The sequence below is a fragment of the Vollenhovia emeryi genome, unplaced genomic scaffold (assembly GCF_000949405.1).
Source record: "Vollenhovia emeryi isolate VEMERY1.0 unplaced genomic scaffold, V.emery_V1.0 DF939183.1, whole genome shotgun sequence".
Classification (NCBI taxonomy): Eukaryota; Metazoa; Arthropoda; class Insecta; order Hymenoptera; family Formicidae; genus Vollenhovia; species Vollenhovia emeryi.
Window position 1 is genome coordinate 182,259 of NW_011967183.1, and position 19,772 is coordinate 202,030.

The window sequence follows — 19,772 nt, forward strand, 5'->3', positions numbered from 1 at the left end:
ACGCACTGTTTACCTCGCATAAACGCACTGGCTCCCTCGTACGCGACACATCGACGATGTTAATGACGTTGACGGTATGACATTTACTTCTGTTCTGTTCTGTTCGTTTTACCTCGTCAGATTTATGCCATATTTTACATGCGTATGCCAAAACGGCCAGGCACCGCAATAAATGGAGAATCGCCCGGACATTCGATTCTAAATCGGCTTGCTCTCGGGAGCAGCGTGATTCGCGCGCCAGCGAGGACGAACGAAACAAATTCAGAATCATCGATCGCCAGTAAGCAATACGTAAGACGCGAACAGGACGGCGAGTGTCGCAAGTGTATTTGAGCATGGAGAACGTATCCCCCACGGTATGCACGAGGAGGGGGCTATAGGAGCTATCTTAGATCGAACGGAGTCCAATTACCGACGTTATTAATTAATCCCCCACCTCACCGCTCGGCCGCCTGGTCCATCGTCTCTCGCTTCCATTCTCAACCCCATCGTCGTCCGTCTGTCCGCCAGAGATACCTGCGAGGGATATCCCCTCCAGCGTGCTACGTCCTCCATTACCGTCTCCGGTCTTCCGAATCTCGGTCGGTTTATACGCGCGGAAATCATTCCGCCTCGCTCGATCCGATATTGCACTTTGCGCCGCGAACGGCGCCAATTCGCGCGATCCCATTTTTCTCCCTTTCCTTCTTTCCCCCCCCCCCCCTTTGAAAGCCGCGTGTAGCCGAGGAGGGAAAATAACTATAAACATTTTTCGTCTAATATTACAATTTTACGGGTAATATCTGTCCGGTCCGTTCTTCATCGACGTACGGAAAAACCGTTTCGGCCACATTTTCATCGTACGAAACTAATTCTCGAAATTCATGACACGGCTACGTGAAAACTTCTCTCGCGGCGAGTGCACGCATATGCAATTTCGGGTGGATGTAATTGGAACGCCGTTGTTGAAGCATTAATTGACCAACACCATGCAACGTCGCAGTGAGTCAATCAAATCGAACTGACGCAAAAACGCCAATCAGAAGACCAAGCGCAAAAAGCGTCGGCTGGTAAAGGAGCTGGCTAGCTTCTTTCTATACCCTCTACTCGAGATGGTCTCTTCTAGAAAGAGGAAAATGACAACACTCGCGTAACGACAAAACCGCTCCTCTGCCTCTTATTCCGGCCTCTCGGGAGAAGATCTCTTCCCCCCCCCCCCCTCTCTCTCTCTCTCTCATCCTCCCGCGTCTTCTCTCGCTCGCGCCATTCTCTCCTTCCGTCTGTCGTCTCGCCCGAGAAGACACGCGAAATGTTCTTCTCGATTTGTCAACCCGACCTCCCGAAACGTCTTCGACGCTTCTCGCCGGGTGAAAAACGCGAAAGCCTACGCGCAAAAAGCAAGTTTGTTAAGTGAACGGCCACCGTTTCGAAATCGTTTTAATGACGATTGTCGGGCGATATTAAAAAGTATCGTGGCAAGCACCGTGTTTGCTCCGTCGAGAAAACATGACGGCCGAAAGTCCCTTTAATTCGCTGTTATTAATAGTTCTAGGATCCTTATTAATCGGTTCCGCGAACGTATGATCCGCTTAAGACATCGATCATTGCGAAATCGTGGAATGTGTTGCGCAAAAAATGGCGCGACGTGCCGCAGCATGGATCCGAGATAAGATCCCGTGCCGTAGGTGCAGAGCATAAGGCCCAAAGTCGTCGAACCGGCAACGCCGGGCCGCTGTGATCCCGCCAGTCTCTCTTTCTCTCTCAGGTAAGGAGAGAAAAGGAGAGAAAAAGCTAGAAGGGCAGGAGGGAGGAGGACTGAATCGCTCCCCTAGAATGTCCTTTGTCGCGCAGTGTCCCCTTCTTCATCCACCCTCTCCTTATCCGCATCGGGACTAAGCCAGTCCTAAGGCCCGTTCGGGCCCTTCGCATACGTGGAATGCGTGTCTCTACTATACGAAGACCACCGCCACGTCGTCTCGAAACTTGCACCGCTCGTTCCTTTACGCTCTAATAATTTTCGGGGATAGATAAGCAGATTGTATCTGCTACGATCTAACGATAGATCGCATCGGATCTGATACTACGTCGTCTCTCACGTGATATAAATATCGCGTAAGAACAAAGTTTTTTTAATTAGCTCGTCAGGCGCAAAACAGATTCGCATTTGCGCCACTTTCGCGCGCTGCTATCCGAAGCGGGAGGCACAAGCGCCACGAATCTAGTCGCAAATCTCACAGCCTCACGGATTTTTATTATAATCTCGTTCTGATCGACGAGAAGAGGGGATGGCGGTAAGTGGGGGGGGGGGGGGGGAGGGGCCACAGGTATTTACGATGGCACTCGGCCGGTGACATGGGTTTCTCCGACCAATGAATTTTAATTCCTCGGGCCCCGGCAGCCCCGCTGCGACACCAGGACGATGATTTAATATTTTAAGAAAATGAGGGGTCCGTCCTTAATTTAAGCGCGCTCGTCGTGGAGGACGGGCCTGTATTGCTCTGGCAGCGGGAGACCTAGAAAGCCATTACCCAGATATTCGATTCGACAGTTTGAGAATGCCTTTGCCTCTCCTCTCGTCCACCTCCCCCTGCCCACAATTCGATAATCCCTCTTCACGATGCGCACGACTCAGACTCCGACATTTTGAATAATAATGGCGATGGATAGTGTAACTCTAACGAGTCGGTAAGACGATCAAGCATTTTCACGGATTAGGTTGAATCGTGGCAAGTTTTTTTTTTATTTCCTGCGATTAGCGCGAAAAACCGAGATGAGTGCGAGCCTCTGTGTAGTTTTGCCTCTTAAACGAATGGGATTTCGGCTCTCTACAAAATTACTCCAACCGTTACATTTGAAGATCAGGCGCTGGGTATCGCCAATTCGAGGCCCCGGAGCAAAAACAGAGGTGATCGTCAAAGTTGGAAATTAAGAATAATTTTGTATCTCGTCGCTGTTCACGCGAGCGACCGTTTTAATTATACCTCAGTTCATTAAAAGCCGTATTCCTTAAACATTTATTGCATCGCGCGGACTATCTCGAGTAATTGGAATCTTTGTTTTATCTTAGTCGCTTATATCTTGCTATTATCAGCGGCGGGTTAGCATATAAACCGACCTATAAAGACTTTACTTAGATAAAACTTGCCATTCTTAAACTGGAATCCAAAGGTATGAATTGGCAAAGTAACGCATCGGGATTTTAGAATTGCTATTTTCTTTTTCGAGCGCGCCGAGTGTTATTTCGGGTTTAGATTACGTTAATTACCGCCAGGATTTAGAAAGAACGCGTCGCACATAAGGGAAAAGCGGAGGTGGATACCTGTTGACAGGCATTTGCATGTGAATGCAGTATACTGTCGCGCTAAGCGACTTCTCTAATCTCCGTGAGATTATTTTCTGAGGACACGAGTTTTCTGACCATTACCGCCTCTTAAAGCGGTAATAGTAATATGATTTTTTTTTTCGAATTCTCTGGAATAATCGTTTGAAATCTCTCGCGACGATTTATCTGTCTGAGAAAATTCGCTAAGGTCCCGACAAGTGCGGGTAACTTGGACAATAACCGTGTATATTTAAAAAGTGCCACAAGTTGTTTTTTCCGCCTCACATCGAAAACATATCGTAACAATTACAAATATCAATTTAATCGTCTCCGATACGCGGATATTTAATAATCAACTTGTCTGTCGTTGCAACGTGGACAGAGAAGAGGGACGCGGTCGTTAATTGCGTATATAATATCACGACTTCGTGAGAGAAATAAATGTCGACGTATGCGTACGGGTCGACCAACTTGCGTTCAACAATGCGTGCGGCAAGCAAATTTATTTATTTATTCATTTATTTATTTCGGCAACAACAATTAAACGACGCGGCATATTTGACGCAGCATTATCTGCCGGTCTGCACGAATTACATGGCTCGTGATGCTTTGATCGCAGTCATTGCTTGTGTTTATCGCGAAGGGATACCCGAACAGCCGCAGGCGGAAGTCCCGAGGGAAGAAGAAAAAAAGCGATTGCCCCTTCGAGAGAGAAGGAAAACAAAGCGGGAGTGCGACGGCGTGTTCTACCTAACTTTCGCCTAAACGACGATGGATTTTCTGAAATCGCCGTTAGCGTCGATCAATCTCTTCGCAAAATATTCGCGTAGCTGTACGACCTGGACGTAAAAACATAACCGTTAACGTCATTTCTAATGTGACGTAGGCATCGCCAATTATTTTGTGAACAGGTACGGAAAAATTAGAAGCATGGACACAGATCGTCGAAATAAGTGCGTCGAGCCGTACACCATGTGTAATGTGGAATCATTATAGATAAGTCTCTTGAAACAACAAATGATAATACATCCGCCACCAAGCGAAGACGTTTATACTTGAAGCTCTGTTCCAACAAAGAGTCCAAAGTTCCGAGTCAATGCCGGGTAGACGAAGATCCAACAATAGCTCGTTCTTTTTAACGAGCGTCGCTTATTATGTCGCGTTTGTAGGAGCGTTTCTTGAGCACCAAAGCAGGTAGGAGGAGCGCAGTGGAAAGGAATAATTAAAGCGCATTTATGTGTAGGCCAATTCGTGATCACCGTCGCCGTCGGCCTCAGGGTCTGAATAGGTCCTGGGATGACGTATTAGCTCATATTTGTCTCCCGACAATACCGGCTAAACTCTCTGCCCAGGTGTCCGTCGTTTTACACTCTTCCATCTCTCGGGAGGACGCGCGTGCATGGAATTATAATGGGATAGACCGTAACAGAACGGGAGACGGGCAACAGCAGCGGCGAAAAGAGAGGGGAGGGGGGGGAGTCAAGTCCCAGAAGCAACGGGACAGAGAATGCAAAAAGATAATGAACATAAAAATCTGAAACATATTAGGGACAGAATCAAAGAAGTCATTCAGACTTTGCGAGACCATTATAAAATTAATTGATAAGCCGAGTCGAAATTTTGACCCTATGTTGAACCTTTAATTCTATTATATAGTAGGACCTAAGTAAAAGAGGTCGTACCGCAAGTACAAAATTTACTCCTACTTAAAAACTGATAGTGTCGGAAATTTCTACTTTTGCCAATTTAGCATTAAAGTAGATCCTAGGAACTGAAGTAAATTTTTTAAATTAAAGATTCAAGAGAGGAGTAAGAAAATATAATGTCATCAAAGTGGATTATCGCTGGTCTATGTAGTCGTAGAGGTCAGCGAAGTAGGTGTAAATTGTCCTTAAAAGTGTCAAAATAGCAAAATTTCAACTCGGGGAAAGGTAGAAAATGCTCGCATTACTTTTGGTATTGATATAAATTTTCCAGCATTGCTGAATCTTATTACGCCGATTAAAGACGGAAATAATCGATTTGGGAAATATTTTAATTTAAGTGCTGGCCAAACGAAGGGCGAGGGGACAAGTGCGGTCGATCCTGCAGTTCCACCGTCCACATTCCTCGCTCCCTACGGGTGGCCCGCCTCGTTCGCTCTTGTCGTCTTTGTCCGGCGCATTAAGGCCGTGATAGTTACGCGGTGTGTTTTTGTGATTGATCGCGCGATCTTGTCATCCGATATAATAAAAGATCGCATTTAATCCGCGTCGCGTACCCCGGTGCTCCAATTCGACCGTCTAATCGACGGAGCAACAAACCGCGATTATTCCGAGGGACGGTTATAAATCAAGAATTTAGAGCCGTCGCGCGAATAAGCGGGCGGACATTCGCGCAGCCGACAGTCTCGCGGCGCGAAAAAAGATGGCGGTCGTCAAATTGATACATATTAATAAGAGCAGGGATTCGCGTTGTCAGATTTTTGCATAAATTTGAATCGGTGCGCGCGCACTCAGCAAGGATCTCAAATTTGAATAATCGGGAATAATTCCGAAGTTTTCTCCGTGTAAACGCGCTGTAATCAGCGCAGAAACGCGCGCGCGGGCGCGCACTACTCGCCTGCGAAACATTTCACCATGTAACACCTCGCGATGGGTAATTAACCGCGCGAGCGCGGAATCGGAAAACGTGCGGATTTCGCTTCCGCGAGCAAACGCCCGACGTGTTTGCGCTTTTAATGAATCTTGACCGAGTAATGGCGCGTCTTTGTTTACTCGTTCCGACGCGAAATACCGCTATTAATTAGAATAATCAGCTTTATTAATCAGTTAGATAAACAAGTCTTAGCTCAATCAATTATAATTCATTAGAGTGATCAGAAACCGGGGAACAGCTTCATGCGAAGCGTATAGCTTGTAGCGTGCGGACTTCCGTGCTTCTTTGTTCGCTCGTAAATTCAAATTTCTCCCGCGATTTTTATTTCTTATATTCCCCTCGCATTTTCTCTTGTACCAATAAAGGACCTTATTGATCTATTTTACAACGTATCGCGGCTACTGAGAAATTAGCTTAAAGATGGGTCTCTAACCGGATCGGGAGATATCGCGGAATCACCAAATTTCGTATTGCTGATTGGTAAGCTCTGACAATACCGGCCAAGTGACGATGTAACGTACGTCTCTATATATGTACATGCGCACCTGACTATGTCGTGCGAAATGCCCGCCTGTTGTAGCGATGTCTACGAGCGAACAAGTATTTTCTGCTGGTGCGATACACGTCTCGGGGAAACATTTTTATGTCCGCGCGGGCAACGCGTTCACACGCAGGAGTAATACGTAATACTTTTAGGGGACCGATTGTTCAAGAATCGAAAGTTATCTGCGGTACGCGAGTACAAGGAAATGATTGTGTCGTGGCGAATCGCCATTCCTTTCCTCTCGTGTTAAACACTCGGCACAAAGTGCGAATGTTCCGAGGTAAAAGATCTCGTTGCACCTGATTATACTCGACAATCACTCTGCCGGGTTTTCGAAAACGTTCTTCGCGTTCGCACCCTGTTCGAACACCTCGCCTCGCCGCCGCCACGTTGCAGAGAGTTTGCTGCACGCAAATGAAGAATTGTCAGCCAAATACGGTTCGAGAGTGGTAAGGGGCGCTAGTAGGGGATGAATGGGACGTAATGCCGGGTCTACCCTGATTGTTGCACTCCTTTCCCTTCCTCGACCTCTCGAACCCATCGGAATTTCCAGTACGAATTTCCGGCTGCGACGTCACTTCCGTCGACCGGGAACAAGCGAATCCAGCTGTCCAGAATCGTCTATCCCGTCCCTATTTAAGCCTTTCCGCCCTCGCCGAGGTGCCATCTTCGACGCATAACGATCGGAAACGCGCGCGATTTGAACTCGTTAACACCTGACATTCTCCGGGCATTTCTCACTTATTTATGCAATAATTTCATCTATATCCTCCGTACAGTTTCCAGTCGGTTTTTCTCCAAGCGTGTCGTTTCAACCATGTTTCCACTTGCCGTTAAGGGATTCTCTATTGTATAACTTTTCCCTCTTGCAAAAAAAAACGGCTTATCCAGGAGTAAAATTTTAACTGCATTATCAAACCGACGATCAAGAGGCAAAGGTGGAGAATTCCGTATTCAGACGGTCATCAATAATAAAACTAGGAAAGTAAATATAATTACCGTATGTACAACGCCGTGTTTGTGCGACGACGACGCAACAATCGTGAGGCTTGCTCCATGAAAACGGGGGGGGGGGGGCCCTCTTTCAAAGCGTACCGACACGAGGAATTAAGATTTCAGCGACTCCCGCGAGATCGGCTCGCGCTAGCCAATTTAATCTTCGCGAGTGAAATTCTTCTCTCCTGCCCTTCGGTCACAATGCGTTTCGCGGATGAATGCTCGAATTATACCGCCACTATAGTGAAAAGTGACGCACATAGTACGATTTCTTTTATCCAATAGCGTATATAAATGAACATTAAACGTACAGTGAATATCCGCAGAAAAGAATTCTGTCTGTATCTTTATTTGGATCGACTCACTGACAGAAAAAAAAGGTTGCAATCTCACTACAATTTTTATAGTCATTTTAGGAGCCAACCACATTTTTGTAATTCTTCTAACTACGTAAGTTATGGTTGACCTAACAATTTATTTATGGTTCTCATAGACACAATATTGGTCCATGCAACTTACGACACGGTTGTCATAAACCGAAACGGGCTTTTAATTTGGTCAGGTGTACTATAAATATTGCAATAACAACCACACAAGTAAAATTTCGAATAACTATATGTACACGGACGAAAAAATTTTTTAAACTAAATAAATAAATTTACTTAAAATTAATTTTTTTACTGAAGTAAATATTCTATTTGCATAGTCAAATACTACGTATTTTTCTATCGGTGCACAGATGTTAAAAGTGAAGGGGGAGGAAAGATATGTCCGAGGTTGAAAAAGGAGAAAATATCGGTACTCTATTACCAGTATTGTTATTGCTAGTGTTAGTGCAGTTGTTGCGTCTAGGATGTTCCGTCGAAGGATACCCTAAAAAAAAAATGTCTCCCATCCGGCAGGCAACAATAGCAGCAGAATAATGATACGCGCGACCATTCACTGCATTGTATTACCTACATCGTGTCACGGCATTGTTTCCCGCGTGTTCGGGTGTCATCCCTCGGCGCGAAATGGCTCGACACGCTTTCTCGTTCCCCGCGTGCCACCCCTGCGCCGCCGCCCTCGCGAGGGATGTACCTGTCTTCCGAGTTGGCCGCCTCTTTATTATCATTATCGCCATCGCGGACTTAATGTCGAAGCCGAACGCGACCGCGTCGGCGGTATTTTCCTATTATCGCCCCGCGTAACTCGTTGGCGTGTAATGTTTTTCCCCGCGGCGCGCTGTTGTGCGTGTACGACGCATTTTTATTAGCCCGTGTTGCGAGATTTTGAGTTTTTAACGAATAGCATACAACGGCCACATCATTTTGCGTTACGCAGTAAATCACGTCGATAATTGATCGGGCGTAAATTAAAATACCGCCGCGTTTTATTGAATTGGTTGCTTTTGTAACGTTTATTAAATTGTCCTGTTAACCTCCGTTAATTAATGTAATGCAATATGCATAATTCTAGATTGGAAAGGGAGAAATAAAAACGCGCTGAAAGTCGGGGAAAATAATTGAAAACAATGCGTCACGAATTTTGTACGAATGGGTATCGAAATCAGAAACGATCCATCAATAGGATCACAATGAGGGTCAGGCACGAACCAAAAATGGCGGAAGCAACGCGGACGGTCAAGGAAGGTCGACGAGGAAGGGCGGGGAGGACGGGAGGGACATTGAAAAGCGGTCCTGCGATCAAGAGAGCCAATTACCCACCCTCGTACAAGTGCACCCCGTCGAACATATTTTTCCTACGTAGCTTACGTGAACACTCGAAGCGTACTCGAGCGCTCGCATATGCGAGCTGCATTTCGAGGAGGCGGGCGCGCATAATGCCTCGCAAATCTCCGCGCATGCACATTATATACGGATCGGGATCATGCATCGAGTCGGCTCGCGGGCCGAGGGAAACGCGGGAGGAGAGAGAGAGAGAGAGACGCCGAGAGGGGACAAGGGCAGGCTAATAAAGCTAAGGGTGCCCCACGACGTCGCATTTACTCGACCAAATTTACCGCGAAAACATATTTGCTCCGGGAAAGTCCCGGTCGATCTTCGAGCTCTACGTGCACCCGCGCTCTTTGTTGCCGCCCGCATTTTCTAAAAGCGACGGATTTTCGTCAAAGTCGATACGCATTGTCGATTGAAAAACGAAATTCCAATAGAATCGAAAATAGAGTAAGCATCCGTGAATATCGGCGGCGAGTAATAAAGCGTACGGGTTTCTTTTCAGTTTCTCGGTATGGAGTCGATGGACTTCAAAGTGTCGCTAATTTACTGTTAGTTAAAAACTATTCAATTATTCGGTCGACAATAATCACCGTTGGAAAAAAATTTGTACACTGATAGAAAAATATGTAGTATTTGAAACTATAATTGCATAGTAAAATAATTACAGTCAGGAATACCATTTTTATAGTAATTGTTACTATAATATTAGTAATAGCAATTATATAGAGACAGTGATGCCAACTATTGAAAAAATTTACTATAAAATATAAACTTTGAACTATTATTCTGTTAAAATATTCAGGTAATGAATAGTTAATTATTTTTATATAGTAAATCTAATACAATCACAATAACAGTAAATTGAACATTTCTATCATCCACCTTACTAATCACATGGACAAAAAGTCAAGTGGTTCGGAATGTTCTCACTAGAGGGACGCGCGGTATAAGACTTTCTCGTAAGAAGAAAATAAATACGGATAAATTTCTACATTCGTATAAGGTTACTTATCTTTTCTTTGAAAGATGCTCTCTTGTACTATTCTTTGTGAGTGCAAAGTGATGTAACCAATGAACATAGTGTACGCAATGTATAATATAATAAAAAGCGGGGAATATCACTTCCAATATAAATACGATTATTACTATTACATATAGTTATTCGAAATTTTACTCGCGGTTGTTATTGCAACATTTATAGTACACCTTACCAAATTAAGAGCTCGTTTTGGTTTATGACAACCGTATCATAAGTTGCATGGACCAATATTGCGTCTAAGAGATCTACAATACAAAGGTCAACCATAACTTACGTAGTTGGAAAAATTACAAAAGTGTGGTTGGCTCCTAAAATGACTATAAAGTATAGTGGGATTGTGGTAACTGCAACCATTGTTTTCTATCAGTGTAGTGACAAAATCATCGCTCGAGAACGGACTTAGCGGAGATGTTGAGAATTTCGGAGTTGACCCCAAACGGCGGCTCGCTTCGTCCAAATGAGCCGGAATCCGCTTCTCGCGTTTTGGTTTTAATAAGCAGCATGTTGCTTCTTTTATAGCGAGAAATATTCAACACCTTTGACGGGCACACACACGATGCCGTCCGTTGGACGACCGTTATAAATTTGCTGCGGAAACCCCTGATTTTTAGTGGCAATGATTTTGCGGGGATATGACACCCGCCTACACGAAGCTACCATGTAAGGTGCGTGTATTTTGGCGATTTTTACGACGGGGCTTTACGAGTCCCGAGCGTTCTCGGGAACCTCGTAATGACCTTCGGAAGTTTGCGGAAAAAAGGTCGAGCAAGAGTCGCCCGCGAGAATCGACGAGGCCTCTGAGAAGCTTCGAAGCCTTCTCCCGCAAGGGAACGTGATAATGCGAGACGGCGAGCACATCGGTTCATTATGTGCCGTTTACCGTTTACCGTTAGTTAAAATTTACCCTTCGCAACATGAACGTCGAAATTTTTAGAAATTTACACGACGCTGGACTTAGAAGAATTTATGTTATGGAATAATAGAAATTGAAAATGTAGGTTCGAGACTCTTTAGCGAAATATCGCGGACACGATAATTCCTGTGTATACGCTACGATGATAACGGCATAGTAATTCTCGTCAAAACTTCCGGCTGATATGTCAGTTGGAAGCCTATCGGATGTAGCTGTTTGTTTGGCCTCCTCCCGACTTGGTATCAAATTAGAACTGCTTTCCATCTGACGTCCGCCCCGCCCCAATGCAGCTTCCGAATCCCGAACTGACCTGTCCAAAGGGCCGACCACCCTAGAGCAGAAACGAGCTAAGGTCACCGCCACGTGACCGCAGGACATATACCTGCGGGCGTCACGAGTCGCGATATGATATCTCTGCCTTGTTTCGGAACACGAGATTGGACGATCCGGGTTCTTTCGTGCGCGAGTCATATTTTGTCGCGAGGCATCGAGACGCGGTCTAAATGGAAGTAATTTAATTTTCATAATTAGCCGCGGGCTCGTTCGCTCGAAGGCTTGCGGAGCCGCGACTCCGCTCGCCGATCGGCGGTTTCTTCAAACGGGCTGGAAGGGGAAAAAAACCGTCGCGGCGTAGAATCTCATCCTTATTGGATTACGAAAGGAACAATCCTAAGATCCGTTAACGAGTCCTGCGGACGGCAGGATCCGCGATAGAAATCCTAATATCTTCTGACAGGCGTGCCAAGGAGGGCCAGTCGGCGCCTTTCCGAACTATCCGCCGCAATTATCCGAGACCTCTGTCGGCTGATTTTTCTTTTTTTCCTCCCCCTCCCCCCCCCCTTTTTTCCTCACCCTCCTCCGACAGGACCGTCCGCAGGACCAGCCATTGTCCTCACCTCCGTTCCGTGTTTTTCTCCCGCCGCTAGATGCGAGCTAAGATAAAAGTTTTGACAAGTGCACTCTGGTCCGGCAACCGTGAACACTGCGGAGGACCGGAGCGAGCCGTTTGGTTGAAACTCGGGAGGGCTATTTACCCATTTCTACTTTTGAAATTTAATCCTAGAGCGCACAGGATCTGTTTTGCGTATACGTATTAAACGCGTCATGTTTGAATTTACGTTTGAAAGTAATTGCTGCTACAATCGATCCGTGTTACGTATTCGGCGAATTAACATATCAACTCGCAACAAGATACAAGTATTATTCGTATCGCTTCATACATATGCACGCACACGTGCACGGAGATTACACGACTATCGATAGCGTAGTTAGTGTCACTACGCTCTAATGTTTATTGTACTTTTAACGCATTTCAAGGCTGAAGCGGTCATTAAATGGAAAACTGATTCGGACGAGGAAACGGAGTTAATATTGAAAATGCATATCGCGTATGTAAATTGGCTTTATAAGTCGACCTGGTTCGGCAGCAGATAAGAAAAAAAGTATATGAAAGAACGAAGATAATGACTCGACGTGTTCCGACGTAATCGCTCGAAAAACTGACGCCGATCGCATACCGACTTACCGTCGATCCGAAACGGTTTTATCCAGTTCCTTACCGGTTCGTTCACCCGTTGGATGGCCTCAAGTATCCGGTTGGCCCGATTAGGGAATGCCCATAGTCGCGCGGGTTAGTCGCGCTGCTCTCGGCTCGACGAAAATAAAGATCCAATTTTTCAACAAAGCAACGTTAAACAATTGACTTGCTTTCGCAGCCGGCGAACGGAGGGGGCGTCGTTCGCGTACGCGTGCACATTTGCCAAGTATTCGGAATTATATTATATTCTCGCTATAAGCTTGAATGAAATTACGAAGAGCGCGACATTGTAGACACTGTCTCTCACCTTTTTTCCCTCCCCGTCTTTCTCCCCCTCCCCCCTCTCTCTCTCTCTTTCTTGCTCTCACCTTAATTTAACGTTAAGATGCTTAGGGGAGACCCGAGGCGGGTTTCCGGTACGTAGCCCATCGTCTCGCAATATCGCGGACGCGAGAAAAGATTTCTAACATGTCGCTGCGAGAGCGCGGCCGTTCGCTGGCGCGAGACACGACGAGGCGGAGCGTAATAAAAATAAGTAATTACTGCAAGTAATCCTCCCCTCTGCTTCCCCGCGACGAGCTCCTCCGCCCCGCGCGAGTCGTTCAATTAACGGGAATACTGTTGTCTTCCCACCCAATCCTCTCTTCCACTCGCTCCTCTTTCTCTCTCCCTCTCGTTCTCTCTCCCTCCCTCCGCCTCTCGGCCCCTCGCGCCCCTTAGTCCCTCTTTCCCTCCACCTACCCCTCTCGACAGTCCACAAAACCCGCGAAATGTTTCACTCGCAAAGTCGCGTGGAGCGCGCGCCGCGGCGCGGAGGGGCGCCTCTGGCCGGGGGGGAAGGGGCCCCGCGGCGTGGAGGGACCGGTATCGATGCCCCTCCTTCACTCACGCCCCTGACGTCCATCTATCCACCGCTCCCTCTACCGCTGCGGTTCCGAAGACCGCGCGCCATCCCTCCCGCGCCCGGTCCTCGTCCTCACCGCGCGCGCCGCGCGCTCGCGCTCCCTCGCGCTCTCACTCGCGCTCTCCCCTGCTCGCCCCGCTACTTTGATGCGCGCCGCGTGGTGGGGGAAAGCCGACGACGCGGCGGCTCCTCCGGCCGCCACTCGTACGTCCGACTTGGTGCAGCGCGAATCGGTCTGTCGGCCGCTCCGCTTTCTGCGTGTCGCGCGGTGCGCTTCCCCGCGACGTGTGCCCCTCGTGTGTCTCCCTCCCCCCCCCCTCCTTCCCGGTGTTCCGGTTCACCTTGACTTGAGCGCCCGCGTGCGCGAGTAGACGGAGCGAGGGTCCGCGGGATTAAAAGTCGCGGCCAGGTCCCAGTGCAGTTCGCGGAATGTGTCGCGGCGAGAGTCACACCGAGCCCCGCTGAGAGAGAGCACACGGGCTCTCCCTCGCGTTCTCCGTGCCGCGCCGCGTGCACGCGGCGCCCGCTCGCCTTTTCGGAGCACGGTCCAAAGTGTCGGTCCGAGAGTCGACTCGGCGCGCGATCGCGCTACGTTCCCTCTCAGTGATCCAATCGCGTTTCGGTCGGTCCGGCTCTCGCGGGGGAGGGGGGGGTGTGCTCCGAGTGCCGAAATGTGTTGTCCGCGATCGAGGAGAGATTCGGGGATCGCTTCAGTCGACCCGGCACCGACGTCGACGCGAGCACAGTTCCGAGTGCTGATCTAAGAACGTAGTAAATCAGCCGGGGGAGGGGGGGGAGGAGGAAGGTGTCCGAGCGCAACGAGTCCGAGAGCGATCGCGCGATCCACCTCATGTTTCACGACACTGGCGCGGAGAGGAGCCGTCTTGGACACTGGTCGCGATCCTCGCGCGTTACCTCGACTAGAAGGTAACAGGAGAGACTTTTGCCCGTATAATGTGATCGTCGTCGATTACAGGCGCGGATCAGTCACGCACGATCTTTCCATGGATCGACGCCGTACGGGAGAAGCGCACGGACTCGCGCCGTCCCATTGATCGAGAGTGAACCTCGGGAGCGGAGCGCGCGTCCGAGACCGAGAAAGCGGACGCCTGGAGCATTGGCGGGCGCGCTCGCGGTGGTCGACGAGCAGCGCGACGTGCGTGCGTTCCCGAGATCGATAGCCCGAGGAGGAGGACAGGACGAAGGATCCTCGCGGGCGCGAGGCACGAGGACTCGTCCCGTGGACACCTGCTCGCGATGCCGTCGCGCGTCGCTGCGTCGCTGCGCGGCGCGCCGTGAGGACCGCCTGTGTGTGCCGTGTGTGAGGAGCAGAGAGAGAGAGAGAGAGGGGGAGAGCGAGAGAGGGAAGGGGAAGAGAGATAGAGGAAGAGAGAAAGAGTTGTGAGGAAATCCACGAGACTCGCGGCGTCGAATCGTCGTCCTCGTCGTCTGAAAGTGAGAAAGAGTGCTGGTTCGCGATCTAGCCGAGGATCTAGCGGTACGATCAGCGCTCAACAGCCTACGCATGCCGGCGATCGTGGTAAGTGTGTATGCTCGCGATAGCTTGGCTTTTTATCACTTCGTGGAAGATTGACGTAGCCGATAAGCGCGCGTAACTCTCGCCCCGACTCGATGATCCGATTCCTGTAGGCGATCTGTCGATTGCGTTACGGAGAAACCGATCGTTCCGTAGGTATGAAACCTCAGACGCCAAGACTTCTGGGACCCCTTTTAGGCGAGATTCGTCTCTCGGCGCGGCCGGGGAAGATGTTGACCGATTAACCACTCGTCGGAATGAATAAACGTCGCGCTCGTTTAACCGTAGGGATAAGGAATTAAGGACACCTCTCGTCTTCCCTGCACCTTTCCCCGGTCTTTATTTATTTGCGTATATATTAAAACTTGTGCACACTGCACATATAAATTTTACTGATATTCATAAATTTCTAACGTATTTAAAAATTAAAATATCCATTGCAAATGTAAGCACCGTCTCTATTTACTGGAAAATATATAAATGAAAAATTAATGGGCCGGTCACATGAATTCAGATTTTACTTATTCATGCGTTTATTAATTAAATATTAAAAGCTTTGCAGATAATATAAATTAAAAAATTATTCGCTTCTGCGCGAATATAAATTCACATTTTATTAAATTTGTTCGTACAATATATATAAATTAAAAATCGCTCTTATACGATTCGATCCGAATCTCATTTATTTACATATGCCGTAGTTAAACATTTCATGTTTCGTGGCAAATATGTGTTTAAAAATTAAACTATTCATTGCAAATATAAGTTTCAGTTTCCAAAAAGGTCCGTCGGAAACGCGAGATCATATTTTTCGATCGGAGATCCTTTTTTTTTCCCCCCCTCGTAAAGCTCGCGTGGCGCGCACGCATCTATAGCGTCTACGATTCTTTTTTCCGAGACACTTGCCGTCTACCTGCAAATGGGAAAACATTGTCCCTATATTGTCTGTCTTTGTCGGTGGCAAGGGTTAGTGTCCACGTGTGAAGTCCTCGTTTACACAGCAGCAATCAAAATATTTCTCGTTCTTCGACCAAAGTTCCCGCGTTTGTACTCACAGGAGTGGCGTTAACCCTCAGGGGTTTAATGTCCAACACAGTTCGTGGCACGCGTTTGTCGCAGTTCTAATTCGTGACAACTGTGCGAGCTTACGGTTTCGTGCTCCAACTCCTCGGATCTTTAAACACGTTTCCATTCTTCGGCCATTAATCCCCTTCGCGATCATTAAATGCTGGTACGTTTGGATTCTCGCGGGTCTTTAATTTCCACCGGACGCGCCACCCTTGGATCCACCAGGATCTTTCGGCAGTATCTCAAATTCTGCGATTCTCTCCTCCCGCGGGTGTTTTCGCTCGACGAGTCGACTCGTCCGCATTCCGCTTGTCTCCGCTCGCTGTACGCAGGCAGAAACGTTTTTCACGGCGGAAGCATCGCGTCGACCGATAGCTACGAGAAGACTGAGAAGAAATTTCCGAGTAAAAGAGAGAGAGAGAGAGAGAGAACGGGACACGCAGGCGCGACCGCTGCCACGTGGTCGTCGCGGTCGGATCTGGACGACTAGGTGTTAACCTTTTTCGAAAATCGACTGGCTACGTCGCCGTTGCGGCGGAAGGCGAAGGCCGGCGAGCGTCGCGTAGCTTTGGCAAAACAAGTTACGTGAGCCCTGGCCCGCCGCCAAGCGGTTTGCAACTTTCGAGCCGAACCCGAATATTCTTTGCGAAGACGCCGTCGCGTCCCTCATGACTTCCTGGGGGGACGCACAAGTCGCGCCACTGATTGTCGATCCGAGAGTCCGGCCGGTTTAAATTCTAATTAGCGAAACACGAATTTCCGACAGGGGCTCGAGCTTATCCCAGAACGGAGTCGACCGCGAACGTGGCTCCTCCGGCTAATTCGATCGCGCACGGTTTCGCGAGAGCAGCTTCGTTTCTTCACAATCCTTCACGAGGGATATCTGGAACGCGCGACGCCACCGCGGCGCGTTAAACGAACGCGAGGCTGCGGGGCTCTTTGGCACGCGCTTTTTATTAGTTATGCGAGATTAACTGCAAATTGACGCGACAGACGTGCCTTTCCGTGCGATTTATCCGCGTTATCGCGGGATTTATCGGATCTGCCGAGCTCTTTCTCCGCCCGATTTCTCCCAAAATCACGGGCTCCATTTGCGATAAGGCTTGTTTGTCGATTACATTATCGTCCAGAAATTTGTAAACACGGCGCGCATATAAAAGACCGCTCTATATAGTCAGCCGAGGTTGGACGGACTTCTGGACGGTACTGTACATCTCACATGATGCTATCTCATGACAGATACGCGGGAACGGCCGATCGAACCAATTAAAACCTCATGGCCGGCGTAATCAGAAATGAGGAGTATTAGTCTATAATTCTCCATAATTCTGTAATTCCGCGGATTAACCTGGATTTAGATGATATCAGGAATTTCTCTGCAGGTCCATTACCAAACCGCGAAAATTGTTAAGCGGGGGCCGGACTAAATTTTCACGCCGGGAAATAACGGGACGGGCGCGATACTAAATCCCCGCGGCGATGGCCGCGCGCGCATCGGCTCGCGACTTTCGCGGAGTCGCGGAGACCTTTTTTCCCCTCCCCCCCCCTCCCCCGGCCCTCCCCCGGCGTTATTGCGATACGCCGCCGCGCGCTCCCCCAAGGAATCACGGTTAGCGAAATTATTTTCGAAGGCGGATATAAAGCGCGCGTTATAACTCGCGAGGAAAGTTGCTCGAATATGAGTGCGCCGCGCGCAACGTATGTAGGTATAAAATATTTCCAACGTCGCGATATTAGTTCGCCGACTATTTTCAGTTTGGCAGGGAACTAGGGCGCGTTTACGCGCGCTATCGTATCAAGGTTGCGCGCCGCGCGGGATCGCGCAGCGGCCAGGTAATTTGTCTTTTTGCTCTACTAGGTGCTCGATGATACCGATCGCTCGTCTAAAGATAGCGCGCAACAAATGGGAATTAATGCCGCGCCAGCTGCGCGCGTATCTGTGCGTGTCCATTTACTTTTTCCGCATCCGACAATAAATACATTTGTTTGTACCAATTTGCGCGGTCTCGCGGAAAGCAATAATTGCACCGGACAACGGTAAGCATGGATACGTGGCTTTCTGTACTTTTGCAAATCGCAAATTAAAGTAATGCAGAAAGAGCTTCTGTACGTCGCGTGCGTATTGTTCGATATCGGCACCGCGAAAGTCTCCGTCTCGAAGTCGAATTCCGAGTGAATTCGAACGCGTGAAAATTAATGTAATAACAACGAGAGAATGTGAGTCGCCAGTAGTTGGTTAGCGATAAAAAGAATTGCTGGACGACTTTAGGCTGGCGGATGGTTTTTCTTTTATTTAAATCCGACCGTACGGGTTGTCGTCCTTCTCAAGGAAAATAGTCCACGAGTTTTAATCACAGGACATTGCAAATCAAAAGTACGTTGACCGCAAAACGAAATCGACGCAGGTCAATACGAACGGAGTAAAATTCTTTTCGAAAACTTACGATATTACGTCATTGATATTAAGCCAAGAGGCACAGGAGTTTGACATCCCATCTCTGGGCGTCACTCGGAGAACTGTAATATGCTAGAAGGCACGTCCATCCGATGTAAAGACCACAATAGGACTAAAGTCTAACTTGTAGAGGAGATACGGAGAGCGTTACAATAAATAAACAAATAAATAAGTAGCTATAAACCTAAGTCAGAGTCACGAGGATTAAACGAGAATAAATAACGAATATGTTCAATAGACAAATAAAATATGAGATCAAGATGTTGAGTAAGCCAGTATGTAAAATTTTAAATTGTATCAAACTATAAAAGCGAAGCCGGAGCTGATTTAATAATTACAGAAAAGTTTCCTATTACGAGATAGGCTCCTAATATGAGATAGCGGGGTTCCTGTTGAATTAACGGGCGTCGTCTGTTGACGCCACCGTGAATTTATCGCCCTCTCTGTTTGTCGTGTAATCGTGGCGAAGAAAGATTCGCGATCGAATCTGCGTATTGGGAGCCTGCTGTCTCATATTAGAGGACTTTCCTCTGTACGCAGACGGTAACAGGACGCGCGTCTTTCGCAAAGATATCCGAGGGACTTGTCGGCGGGAGCGACACCGCTTTTTTCCTTTTTTCTTTCTTTTTTTTTAAGCACGATATCCACTCGGGGCTAAAGGATTGCTCACGGCCGTTTTGGGGATGACAGCCGGGAGCGACGGGAGGTACGCTAGAACGTCCGCGCACGAAGATATACTTAACTTTTAATTACTATCATATAACTAATTAGCCCCGGGTGGGCGGGGGTTTTGTATATTAATTTAATTTTCAATCTCACAGGGTAATTCTTGGCGCAACGTTAGTTTTAATCAACCCTCCGACGCGCTCCACACGCCAGCACGACTCCGCAGGCGGTGGATCGCGAGAAGCGACGGCTGAGGGGCGGGGGCGGGGCGGGCGGGGGGGAGGGAGGAACCGGGACGGGGGAGGAGGATGGATGGTTGGTGGCTAAGGGTGGCTCGGGGCGCTCCGGGGGTAGAGTTGAGGGGCAACGGCGGAACGGAGTACACCTACTCAGCTAATAAAAAGCGGCAATAAAAAGCACCCCTTAGGACCACTATGGATATCTCGCTTTCCTTCTA

At 48.2% G+C, this 19,772-nt stretch overlaps 1 protein-coding gene and 1 long non-coding RNA gene across 2 annotated transcripts in view; one reads left to right on the plus strand and one right to left on the minus strand.

Annotated features, from left to right (window-relative positions):
- Positions 1 to 14,972: 14,972 nt before the first annotated feature.
- LOC105562771 (LIM/homeobox protein Lhx9) overlaps positions 14,973 to 19,772 on the plus strand; it is a 78,733-nt gene continuing 73,933 nt past the window's right edge. Inside the window, exon 1 of the mRNA XM_012013831.1 lies at positions 14,973 to 15,129. The gene's annotated coding sequence lies outside the window, so the exon portion shown is untranslated. The remainder of the gene's footprint in view (positions 15,130 to 19,772) is intronic.
- LOC105562770 lies at positions 15,787 to 16,755 on the minus strand. The gene is made up of 2 exons (XR_001008996.1): positions 16,182 to 16,755; positions 15,787 to 16,039 (listed from the first exon to the last, which is right to left on the minus strand). It is a non-coding gene; the product is annotated as an uncharacterized LOC105562770 (long non-coding RNA).